This window comes from Lathyrus oleraceus, chromosome 5 (assembly GCF_024323335.1).
Source record: "Lathyrus oleraceus cultivar Zhongwan6 chromosome 5, CAAS_Psat_ZW6_1.0, whole genome shotgun sequence".
NCBI lineage: Eukaryota > Viridiplantae > Streptophyta > Magnoliopsida > Fabales > Fabaceae > Lathyrus > Lathyrus oleraceus.
In genome coordinates, this window is record NC_066583.1 from 605,145,632 (window position 1) to 605,159,157 (window position 13,526).

Sequence of the window (13,526 nt, forward strand, 5' to 3'; positions counted from 1 at the left end):
CCAGTCAAGTGATCATAATTTTCTTGATCACTTTATTGGTTTGGATCTTGGTATTTGGAATTACATTGGATCACTCAAGTTCAATACTCTATATTCAAGACTCTGAATACTTTGGACATCAAGATATGATCATTCTAAGCTTCATTCCATTTCACTAAAGGTTACCTTGCTTTGCACAACAAAAATACTCTTTTATTCTTTCAAACACTTGTCAATTATGATGTGAATTGGGTGCCACGAGCCTTAAGCAACGGAGAATAATAAGAGTGATTATTCCTACCCTTGTTCTGAGTACCTTGGAATACAAGACGTAGCCCCTAATTATTCAAAGTATTCACCTTCGTTCATAGACTTTAGTGCAATTCAAATCAAATAACTTTAAAAGCTTTCTTCCCCATAGACAACACCTCAACACTTCAACAATCAACATCAACAATACCTTTCTCTCTGGACCAAAACATTTCTCTTTGGATATCCATACACTCTTTGGGTTGATTACCTCCTCATGGTTAAGCACCCATCTCTGAACCATATCCCTCTCCTTGGCTTAATCACCTCTCACGGTTATAACCTTTTTCATGCATGTTTGTCTTGTTAGACCTGATGCTTAGATAAACCATTCTCTTGCATTTTTGCCTTGTCATCCCTCGCGCTTAGGGAAACCCCATTTCCATGCATGTTTGTCTTGTCAAACCCGGTGCTTAGGCAAACCCTTCTCTTGCATGTTTTCCTTGTTAGATCTCGTGCTTAGACAAACCCCTTTTCATGCATGTTTGTCTTGTCAGACCTAATGTTTAGACAACCCTTTATCTTGCATGTTTTCCTTGTTAGACCTTATGCTTAGGAAAACCCTTTTTTCATACATGTTTGTCTTGTCAGACCCGGTGCTTAGACAAACCCTTTTCTTGCATGTTTTCCTTGTCATACCTTGTGCTTAGACAAACCCCTTTTTCATGCATATCTTGTCAGACCCGATGCTTAGACAACCCCTTATCTTGCATGTTTTCCTTGTTAGACCTTATGCTTAGGAAAATCCCTTTTTCATACATGTTTGTCTTGTCAGACTCGGTGCTTAGACAAACCCTTTTCTTGCATATTTGCCTTGTCAGATCTCGTGCTTAGGCAAACCCCTTTTTCATGCATGTTTGTCTTGTCAGGCCCTGTGCTTAGATAAACCCTTCTATGGCATGTTTTTCTTGTCAGACCTCGTGCTTAGGAAAATCTCTTTTTCAAGCACTTCTCTGTGGAGCTCCATGCTCTGGAAAATCATTCATGCCTTGTAAGCCATGTGCTTAGGCAACCCCCTTTCTTGTATGTCTTGATCTCCCGGATCTAGGCAAAACCCTACAATTTTGTGTTGGCTAATCACCATTTATTGGTTGAATGACACACTCTTTGGTTCAGACACGCATGTTCTATGGATTCAGACAACCCAATTTTGGTCCAAACAATACTTTCACAACATCCAAACAACATTTTCCTTAATTCAAGCAACTCTTTCTTTTTCTTTTTATCACACAAACCTTTTTCAAAATAATTTTATTTCTTTTCATAAAAGAACTATTATAATCCATTATTTAGCAGTCGGACTAAAAGTTTGGAGCATCCGAACAAGGATCAAAATCAGCTAACGTCTACACACTTCTAGGATACGATTATAATTGTTTCATAAAATCAACCAACAAATATGTATTTTCTACCATAAACTACGAAACTCTGATTTTCTTATTGTATTATGAAAATACGTATGCACGAAAGTTCAAATCCTTGGCATGCACACTAATTAATAAAATTATTCTTTCCTCTTTTACTAATCGCAAATAATTTTTAGATATAACACTCATTCACACAAAAAATAATCAAAATGATTTCCGTTGAGTACAACGGATGTGAGAGATGTTAATACATTCCCTTTGAATAACCGACTTTCTTGCCCTTATTTGAGAGTTATTTTGAAACTTGATAACAAAAATAAATTACTTAAAACTATTAGATAGTAAAGTGATCATGGATTACATAATAAGCATAAGTAAATTAATTATTCAAAATAGGCAGAAAAACAAAACAAAGAGAAGAAGCCAAAAGAAACTCGTCACTTTTATTCTTTCATTGGCCACCACTCCAATTTTCATTTATATATATATATATATATATATATATATATATATATATATATATATATATATATATATATATATATATATATATATACTACCTCCATTTTTTATTATAAGTAGCTTAGGAAAAATATTTTATAGCATAATATAAGTCGTTTTATAATATCAATGAATTATTAATGTTATTTTTCCTATTATACCCTTAAATATTTATTATTCTCTCATATTTCAATTATGTTAATTTGTCTTTTCAATACCATTAATAAAGAATAATTTTGTAAAACCCTTCATAATTTTTCTTTTTCATACCACAATTATTACATTTCTTAATACGTGTTAAAAGTCAAAATGACTTATAATAAAAAACGGAGGGAGTATTTTATTTTCTCTAAAATGCACAAAACCCTTCTATTTTTTTATTATGTAAATTAGCATTCAGACAGGAACTCCCGTGTCCGTCTGCCCGTTTTTTTTAATGCGCACAGCAGAGAAAAATAAATGTTTCTTTTTCTTTTTATGAGGTCTCTCTTTTACGACACATTAAAAAAAAATATTATTACACTTTGAAAATGGTAAACAAAGATATTCAAAATTATATTGAAGCATACAAAGTACTATTGATACTGTGTAATCAATGACGTTCTTTAAGCGGAACGTCGAACATGAAATCTTTATTCGAAGTATTTTCTTTTTCCTTGCAATTGTTTCCGTGGTAAAGAAAAAATGTAAGACTCTCAAATTAGAAAGTTTTTAGAGAAAAAAATAGTAAAATTAATAGTAAGTAGTGTAATATAATTGTTTTTTACCTTATAAAGATTCGAATCAATTCTTCGTACATCCCTTTGTCAATGCACTCTTGAGATTTAAAAAACTACAAATACATGACGAAATATCATATCATCAAAGAAATACATGCAAAACATTTAACTCATTTGAATATAATATGATTTATTATGACACAAATAAATGTATACCTGGAGAATGAAGATACATTGTTTTAATCTAGATTTGGTAAAACAACAATTATGACTGGTTTCCGAATTACCTGGATTTCAGGTAAAAAAGGAAAACAATTGACTTAGTAAATATATATGGTTTTATTTACATAAAGCACTAATAGAAGTTAAATTCATGCATTCAAAAATATTATAGAGTAAAAATATTCTTATATGAGTAAAATAAAACCTCTCTCTCTCTCTCTCTCTCTCTCTCTCTCTCTCTCTCTCTCTCTCTCTCTCTCTCTCTCTCTCTCTCCTCTCTCTCTCTCTCTCTCTCTCTCTCTCTCTCTCTCTCTCTCTCTCTCTCTCTCTCTCTCTCTCTCTCTCTCTCTCTCTCTCTCTCTCTCTCTCTCTCTCTCTCTCTCTCTCTCTCTCTCAACTATCAAGTGGGATAGGATAACTACTTAGACGAAAATCAAATTCCATCTAAATTTTCAAATTTTTTAGTTTTTAAATAATTTTCAATATTCAAAAATTTGAAATTTCTGGAATCTGTCTTATAACAACGGTAAAAAAAAATATAAATTCACAAAATTCTAGTATCCGTTTAAAATTAGGATATCATCATTCCAAACGAATATGTAAGATTTAATTGAAGAGTGTCAAGATAAATGTTCTCATGAGTCACATTTCCCATGTGATTCTCTATTATATTTCACTCATAAAAGATTAACATAAAATAATATATAACACATTAAAAGAAAGTAATAATTAAACGAAAAAGTGCATATGCTACCATCATGGTAGAGTATGGATTTCGCCGGTGTAAAAGCTTCCTTTCCATGTTTATGCACCATTCTTTCCTTCTTAAATTTATCACTCTTTAAAACGTGACTATTACACTTTCCTGCATAAAAACTACACCAAACAAAATAAACAAAAGGATAAAGGCATTAAATACAAAAATAGTAAGAGGAAGTCTATGGTCGTAAAAAATTAGACCCGATTATTAAGAAGGACCAAAGAGATGGAGTGAGTTAATAATTAAAAAGAAAAATTAATTGAATAAATGATTCCGGTATGACTTTATCTTTCTATTTTAGCAAATTTATGTAAAAGAAAATTAAGAATTGAAAAGAAGAAAAGAAGAAAATTAAGAATTAAAATTAGGATATCATCATTCCAAACGAATATGTCAGATTTAATTGAAGAGTGTCAAGATAAATGTTCTCATGAGTCATATTTCCCATGTGATTCTCTATTATATTTCACTCATAAAAGATTAACATAAAATAATATATAACACATTAAAAGAAAGTAATAATTAAACGAAAAAGTGCATATGCTACAATCATGGTAGAGTATGGATTTCGCCGGTGTAAAAGCTTCCTTTCCATGTTTATGCACCATTCTTTCCTTCTTAAATTTATCACTCTTTAAAACGTGACTATTACACTTTCCTGCATTAAAACTACACCAAACAAAATAAACAAAAGAAGAAAGACATTAAATACAAAGATAGTAAGAGGAAGTTTATGCTCATAAAAAATTAGACCCGATTATTAAGAAGGATCAAAGAGATTGAGTGAATTAATAATTAAAAAGAAAAATTAATTGAATAAATGATTCCGACATGACTTTATCTTTCTATTTTAGCAAATTTATGTAAAAGTAAATTAAGAATTGAAAAGAAGAAAAGAAGAAAATTAAGAATTAAAATTAGGATATCATCATTCCAAACGAATATGTCAGATTTAATTGAAGAGTGTCAAGATAAATGTTCTCATGAGTCACATTTCCCATGTGATTCTCTATTATATTTCACTCATAAAAGATTAACATAAAATAATATATAACACATTAAAAGAAAGTAATAATTAAACGAAAAAGTGCATATGCTACCATCATGATAGAGTATGGATTTCACCGGTGTAAAAGCTTCCTTTCCATGTTTATGCACCATTCTTTCCTTCTTAAATTTATCACTCTTTAAAACGTGACTATTACACTTTCCTGCATTAAAACTACACCAAACAAAATAAACAAAAGAAGAAAGGCATTAAATACAAAGATAGTAAGAGGAAGTTTATGCTCATAAAAAATTAGACCCGATTATTAAGAAGGATCAAAGAGATGGAGTGAATTAATAATTAAAAAGAAAAATTAATTGAATAAATGATTCCGGCATGACTTTATCTTTCTATTTTAGCAAATTTATGTAAAAGAAAATTAAGAATTGAAAAGAAGAAAAGAAAAAAGATTAGCCAGACAAAGAAGAGAGATGAAGAAGTGTACAGAAAAAAGAAATAAAGAGATGGTGGTGGCTTAATTTTGAGTTTTGAATTTTGATAACAATAAGAGACAAAAAATTGAGTATTATTATATATGTTCAGTTAAACATCCTAATGCATAAATAATTAATTTTTTCAAATGTAATTAAAATATTTATAAAGTGTGTGATTAAAATAAAAATAGGTCAGTCTAAAAATTAAAGGTTTATAGTTTTCATTGATATTCATATGAAGCAATATAAACCAAAAGAAAGAGAACTTACATTGTCAAAGTTGTTGATTTTATATTTTTAATATAACATCTTCAGTTATCAAGTGATATAAAAAATTGTAGTGAAAGAAAAATATTTAGAAATTAACTAAAAGGGAGAAAGAAAAAGAAACAATTAAATTGTAAGTAAAAGAAAATGAGAATTATTTTAAATTGAAAGATAAGGAAGTTAATAACCACTTAATTTTGTAACTGTTGTAAGTTATCAAGTACACATTTTTTTAATATGTTATTTGTTTAAAAAGAAACTAAAGAGTAATTTTGGATCAAAATTAGGTCACTCCAAAATCATGTATTCCCTTTATATATAATGTAATATAGTTTTTTTACTTTTTAAAGATTCGAATCAATTCTTCATACATCCCTTTGTCAATTCGCTCTTGAGATTTAAAAAACTACAAATACATGACGAAATATCATATCATCAAAGAAATACATTCAAAACATTTGACTCGTATGAATATAATATGGTTTATTATGACACAAATAAATGTATACCTGGAGAATGAAGATACATTGTTTTAATCTAGATTTGGTAGAACAACAACTATGACTTGTTTCTGAATTACCTGGACTTTTGCTAAAAAAAGAAAATAATGGACTTAGTAAATATATATGGTTTTATTTACATAAACCACTAATAGAAGTTAAATTCATGTATTCAAAAATATTATAGAGTAAAAATATTCTTAAATGAGTAAAATAAAACCTCTCTCTCTCACGGAAATCAAATTCCATCTAAATTTTCAATTTTTTATTTTTAAAATAATTTTCAATATTCAAAAATTTGAAATTTCTGGAATATGTCTTATAACAACGGTAAAAAAAAAATATAAACTCACAAAATTCTAGTATCCGTTTAAAATTAGGATATCATCATTCCAAACGAATATGCCCGATTTAATTGGAGAGTGTCAAGTTAAATGTTCTCATGACTCACATTTCCCATGTGATTCTCTATTATATTTCACTCATAAAAGATTAACATAAAATAATATATAACACATTAAAAAAAATAATAATTAAACGAAAAAGTGCATATGCTACCATCATGGAAGAATACGGATTTCGCTGGTGTAGAGGCTTCCTTTCCATGTTTATGCACCATTTTTCCCTTCTTAAATTTATCTCTCTCTAAAACGTGACTATTACACTTTCCTGCATTAAAACTACACCAAACAAAGTTAACAAAAGGAGAAAGACATCAAATACAAAGATCATAAGAGGAAGACTATGGTCATAAAAAATAAAACCCGATTATTAAGAAGGATCAAAGAGATGGATTGAATTAATAATTAAAAAGAAAAATTAATTGAATAAATGATTCCTGCATGACTTTATCTTCCTGTTTTAGCAAATTTATGTAAAAGAAAATTAAGAATTGAAAAGAAGAAAAGAAAAAAGATTAGCCCGACAAAGATGAGAGATGAAGAAGTGTAGAGAAAAAAGAAATAAATAGATGGTGGTGGCTTGATTTTGAATTTTGAATTTTGATAACAATAAGAGACAAAGAATTGAGTGTTACTACATGTGTTCCGTTAAACGTTCCGTTAAACATCCTAATGCATAAATAATTAATTTTTTCAAATGTAATTACAATATTTATAAAGTGTATGATTGAAATAAAAATAGGTCAGTCTAAAAATTAAAGGTTTATAGTTTCGTTGATGTTCATATGAAGCAATATAAACTAAAAAAAAGAGAACTTACATTGTCAAAGTTGTTGATTTTACATTGTAAGTTATCAAGTACACAAATTTTTTAATGTGTTATTTATTTAAAAATAAACTAAAGGGTATTTTTGGATCAAAATTAGACCACTTCAAAATCATGTATTCCATTTATATATAGGTATAGACTAGCGTCCAAACGGACACTCCCGTTAGAGCCGTCAATTTAGGGGGCCGGGGTCTAACTTTTAAGGCCCCCAAAATATAAGGGGCCCAAAATTTTAAAAATAAATAAGCCCAAAATATATAGGCCCTCTAAACTAAAGGCCCATAAAATTCAAATAAAGCCTTAAGGCCCCATCATTTTTTAAAGTTGACTTTTTAAAGAAAAAAAATAGACTTTTTTTTTAAAGAAAAAATTATTTTATTATTTTATTTTCATAAAAATCATTTTTATCAAAAAAATATCAACTTTTTTATTTAGGAAAAATTCGATTTTGTTTCAAATAAAATTAAACTTTTTTATTTAAAAAAATCGATTTAATTTTTTGGAAAAAATCGATTTTTTTTATTTTAGAAAAAACTTTGACTTTTTTTTTCTATTTCCGAAAAAAGTCAGTTTTTTTTTTATTTTTGAAAAAATTCGGGTTTTTTTTCAAAAATAAATCACCTTTTTTTTTCAAAAAAATCGACTTTTTTTATATATAAAAAAAATTGAATTTTTTTTTCAAAAAAAATCAAATTTTTTACTTTCAAGAAATATCGACTTTTTTCTCGAAAAAAATCGATTGTTTATTTTCAAAATAAAATTGATATTCTTTTTCGAAAAAAAAAATTTCTTTTAAAAAAGAATTGACTTTTTTTTCGAAAAAAATTGATTTTTTATTTTTAAAGAAAAACCGCCTTTCTCATTTTAAAAAATTAATCAGTTTTTTTTACGAAAAAAATATATTTATTTTTTTTGAAAAAATATCAAATTTTTTTAAAACAACTAAAAATTTTAATACTTTAAAAAAAATCGATTATGTTTATTTTTTAAAAAAATTGATTTTTTTTTATTTAAAAAAATTGATTTTTTTTATTTTAAAAAAATAAGGTTTTTTTTCGAAAAAAAATAGTTTTCAAAAATATTTATTATTTAAAAATATTTATTTAAAAAAATAAAATATATTGTTTGAAATAAATTATATTTTGAGCCCCTCATTTAGGCCCTTTAAAAAACAAAAATATGAGGGGACTTAAAAATAAGGGGCCAAAGAGTTATTGATTTAGTATGAGACCTAAAAAAATGAGGCCAAATAGGAGCCTAATTATTAGGGCTTTATCATTTAGGGTTTTTTTGACCCCTCTAACTCCCGTGCTCATTTGTCCGCTTTTATCAAAATAGGAACATATACTTTTTATTTAATTTTGATTTAAATTATGATGATTGAAAATCATTATGTATTTGAATTATCAAATCAATGAATAACTAATATGATCAATATTTTTCAAAAATCATGACTAAATATTTACAGTAAAATCCAATAATGTTTACATATTTTAATATTGAGTAAGTATCAACAGACAAATTTTTAAATTGAACACTTTTGGAACTTCCAAAAAATAATGACGCCTTACTAAAAATTATTTATTGGATAGCTTGATAAGGAAACATTACTATATTGTTACCTTTCTACATTGTATCTATGTATATAGTAAGAAATCAAACACACATATTTTTATTCTTTAAAACATGAAATAAAGAATATCATAATTACAATTAGAATAAAAACTTGAATAATGGCAGAAATTGCATCAAATGACCTATTAGAACTTGAATTTTGCAAAAAATTCATCAATATAAATATCATAAAACATATCACTATGTGATTTACAAAGAACAACAACTGTCTCAATTGACTCCATCGATCACATGTTGTCCTTACTTTTCTTCCACCTCAATAATCCTCTTTTTCAATCACTTGTTCCTCTCTATTTTTTCTCTTCCTTTCTTCTTTTGTTTGGGTTAACTCCCAATTGCAAGTCAATTTTTTGGTGTGTAACTTTTAAAAACGGAGGTAACAAAAAATGTATTTTATAGATGAGTAATATGTGTTGGTTTTATGTAATTTTCATTTTGGTTTGTGTGATTGTAAGAATAAACACCATTTACATTGATATATTTTTTAAAAAAATAATTTAACTTGTAAAATTAATAAAAATTCAATCAGAACATAAGAAAAAAATCAATCTGAATAATTGGCATGTGACTCATATGACATCTTTATCCCATCTTTCCGTCTCTTCTATGCTACATTACAATGACAAATCAAAAATAAAAAAACATTAAAATTTAAAAATGAAAAAATAAACAATTTAAAAACCACACTTTTTAAGAAGTTAGAAAGTTTAGATCAAATAATTTCACATTTTGCTGCGTATTTACATTGACCAAATACAAATAAATATCATTAAGAAATAGAAATACTATAAAAAAAAATGAAAATTATAGTAATAATTAACAATATTTTGTAACAAAAGTAAGACATAAATTAAAGTTCCTCCATCTTTCTTTCATATGGTCCTTTTTTTAATGAAAATATCAATATTTACTCTCCGAATTATCTTTATTCTTTATCGTCTGACTCTTTATTTCACTATTATTTACCTTCTTCCTTGTTAAAAATAAGAATTTTATTGATGAAAATTTCATTTTTTTAAGAAAAAAAGTTTGACATCCTATAAAATTAGGGTGACTTTATCCGCCACAAAGTTGTAGTGATATTTCACTAGGGAGCATTGAACATAATGAGATTTCTTTTTCTAAAGTAAGACCTTTGAGAGACACACCACATATTCACCAAAAACCTTAAAGTGATAGGTGAATGGATTCTCTCACTTATAAATGCTCAAGTCTCCACATTATCAACCAATGTGGAACTATTATCCACACTACTCACACTTGACACATTCTTAACAAAAACAAATCTAACATAAATATTAAAAAATAAAATCAAGAATGGAAGTGATGGGTGTTTCCTTTGTTTCTAAATGAATATTTTAGAGTGTAAAGAAGAGAGAAGTTATTGGAAAAACTTGCAGTTGTAGAAAAAGATAGTGACTGTCATATATTTATGTTTCATACTACTAAGGGTAACAAAAGCCTTTTTTTAACTAATAGGAAAAACATTAATTATGTTGTCTCCGATATATTATTTTTAATATTTTCTTCGCTACTACCCTTCTGTTCAATATGCCGCCAATTCCATGTTGGTGATATCACTTAGGTTGGCATCAACCTGATCAAAACAATGCTGATTTTTATACCAAATGAGTTTAAACTAACGGATTCTAAATCGGAGATTCTCACAATATTAGATGAATAATGCTTTTCTTTTTATTATCATTAATGCAACAATAATAATCAACTCTCACTATATTGCACTATGTAGTCATAGAGGAACATTACCGTAACCGCGTCTCTCATTTGTAACTTACGTTTATTTCAATAAATAATAAATAATTGTTGTAAAAAAGAGAAAAGGAGAAGATATAAATTTATTTTATACGATCAACCAATAATAATAATATATTTTATTGAATTAGATTAAAAAATTTAAATTATTTTAATAATATGATAAAATAATATATTTATTAAATAACAGTGTAAAAAAATTTAAAATTTAATTGAAATACACTGACAGTGTAAAATGTTTTTACACCGTCAGTTAATAATAGACGTTGGATATTAGAACAAATTTGACTTTTATTTTAAAAATCTATAAAGAAATGCAAACAGATGATGGTAATGAATTGATAGTAAAACTTTTTACACTGACAATGTATAGTAATTAATTTCAATTTATTACACTATTAGAATTTCATCATTAAATTGTGTAAAAAATATGAAATTATTAAGAAAACAATGAAAAAAATAGATCAATCCAAAATTTTCGTTTATTTATAATTTTTTTTATTATTTATCTTTATCTATTATAGATTAAAGTAAAAAAAAAAAGGTATTCTATTTACTTTTATTTATTATAGATTAAAGTCAAAAAATAAAGAATGGTATTATAAACACTAGAGAAAAAGTATCAATTGATAATAAACCATATATAAATAACATCCATGTGGCTAGAGGTATGAATTTTTCTCCTACTGCTTTTTGAAACACTAATTGCATTCGCCATTTGTGAATTTTGTAACCGCTAGTTATCGGTTTTCTCCTACCTCTCAACATTTTTAATTTATTTTTTATTCTGATAAAAATTTGGATTGTGACAACTTTTTAGGATAATATTGGAACAAATGTATACCAGACCAAACTCATCTATTCTTGTTATAGATTAGTGACGGATCAAAATATAAACCTACATTTTTGTGTGTAAACTTTATGATATGTCCGTTTGGTTTGTCCATTTTTTTAACATGCACATTCAAATAATTATTACTCTGTCCCTCCCTCTCTCTCCCTTCTAAGGAGAAAAAATTACTCGAAATAAAAATTATATAAAATTATGTATTGATTTAATTTTTCTATTTTCGAAAAACATGTCAGTTAGCAAATTATAAAGTTACAAATATTTAAATTTTTTAAATATATTATTAATTTATATAATGTAATGCTTATATTTTATAACAAGAGGGAGAGAAGAAAAAAAAATCAAAATACAACACTTAATGTAACACTTATATTTTACAACAAAGAAGAAAGTATACAAAAGAGAGGAGATTTTCTTTTTGTCATCATGTCTATAATAATTTAATAGAAAAAACATGAAGAAGTAAGAGAGAAATATGTAAACAACAAACATTGAAAAAAATAAGATAAAGTATTACAACAGTAATATAATGGATTTGAAACACACAATCTTTGAGTATTCCTTTTGAATGCTCACACATATATGTTGTTGCTTCTTTTGTCTTTCGCTCCTCATTTCTATTGTTGTTTCTTCTCATCATTATCATTATGTGATTACCTATTTATTGTGTTAAAACTAAAGCAAGCAAAAGTAGTTTATATGTTAAACGGCACAAAAGTAGTTTTTTAAATAGTAATTTTTAAGGTTTTTTTTAATTATAATAAGAAGTAAAAATTGATTTAAAAATTAAAATAAACAAGATTAGGTAGTTTGCAAAGGGTAATAGTGAAATGAAAAAGAGCCACACCAAAATGTGTATCCCCTATTGTTATAGATGTTATAGGTTTAATATTGTCCGTACATGCCGAATTTTAGTAAGAAGTCATGGTGTGTATTTTAGTTTAACAAGCTTACTGTTGTTCAAAAACATTATTTAGTTGTGATTCTTAGTGAGAGAGTTGAATCTATAATCTCATATCATAAATGCTTTTTTTGTTTTGTTTTTTCTTCGACACATTAAGTCAAACTTATTATTGAGTTTTAAATATATAAACAATTTTAAATTTGAACTCTATTATATTTGATTTCTCTTATAGTACACAAATGTAGTAACGGGTCAATGCAAATAACCGCCAGCTCATAAATAAATGTGGGGACAGGACAGTACTTTCACTTTAATTTAGGCTAAATTCATAATGGTACAAATTCGAGACGATAACGAATATAAATTCGAAATCGAGAAGATAATGTATACAAATTCGAACTCGCGACATCATATTTAAGATAAAATTCTAACCACCAGGATTCTTGATCAAACATAAAAAAAATTAATGGATATAATCAAATATAAATGTAATATCCAATTAAATCTCACAATTTAACGCATATACCTCAATCTTAAAAATCAAACCGAAGATCAAAATCGACAACATATCTGCATCATAGTTCAACCGCTTTAAACTACTCGATCAAAATGAAACTGCGAACAAACAGTTTGAATAACTAAACCACAAATGACTTCAGTTTACAATTTTCAACCTACTTGAACTGTTTCGATTTTTTAAAATACCAATATCATCAACAGATGGTGGTGTTTGCTTCTGCCAAATAGAAGTAGATAGTATGCTGCAATGCAACTATCAGTGATGTTACATTTTGAGAGAGAGAGAGAGAGGTTTCTTGCTATGCATGAGAAGTCCACGTGAAGGAATGAAATTGTTATGGTTGGTTGAAAATCTTTTCTTCAATTTAAATTTCTCCTTATAGTTTTCTGGTATGAATATTTTTTAACTTTATCTACACTCCAGATTGACATTAGACCTAAGTTCTCTCTCTCTCTCTCCTCTTCTCCATTAGATTGCTCAAATCCCACTCAACTATTCTATACATCCA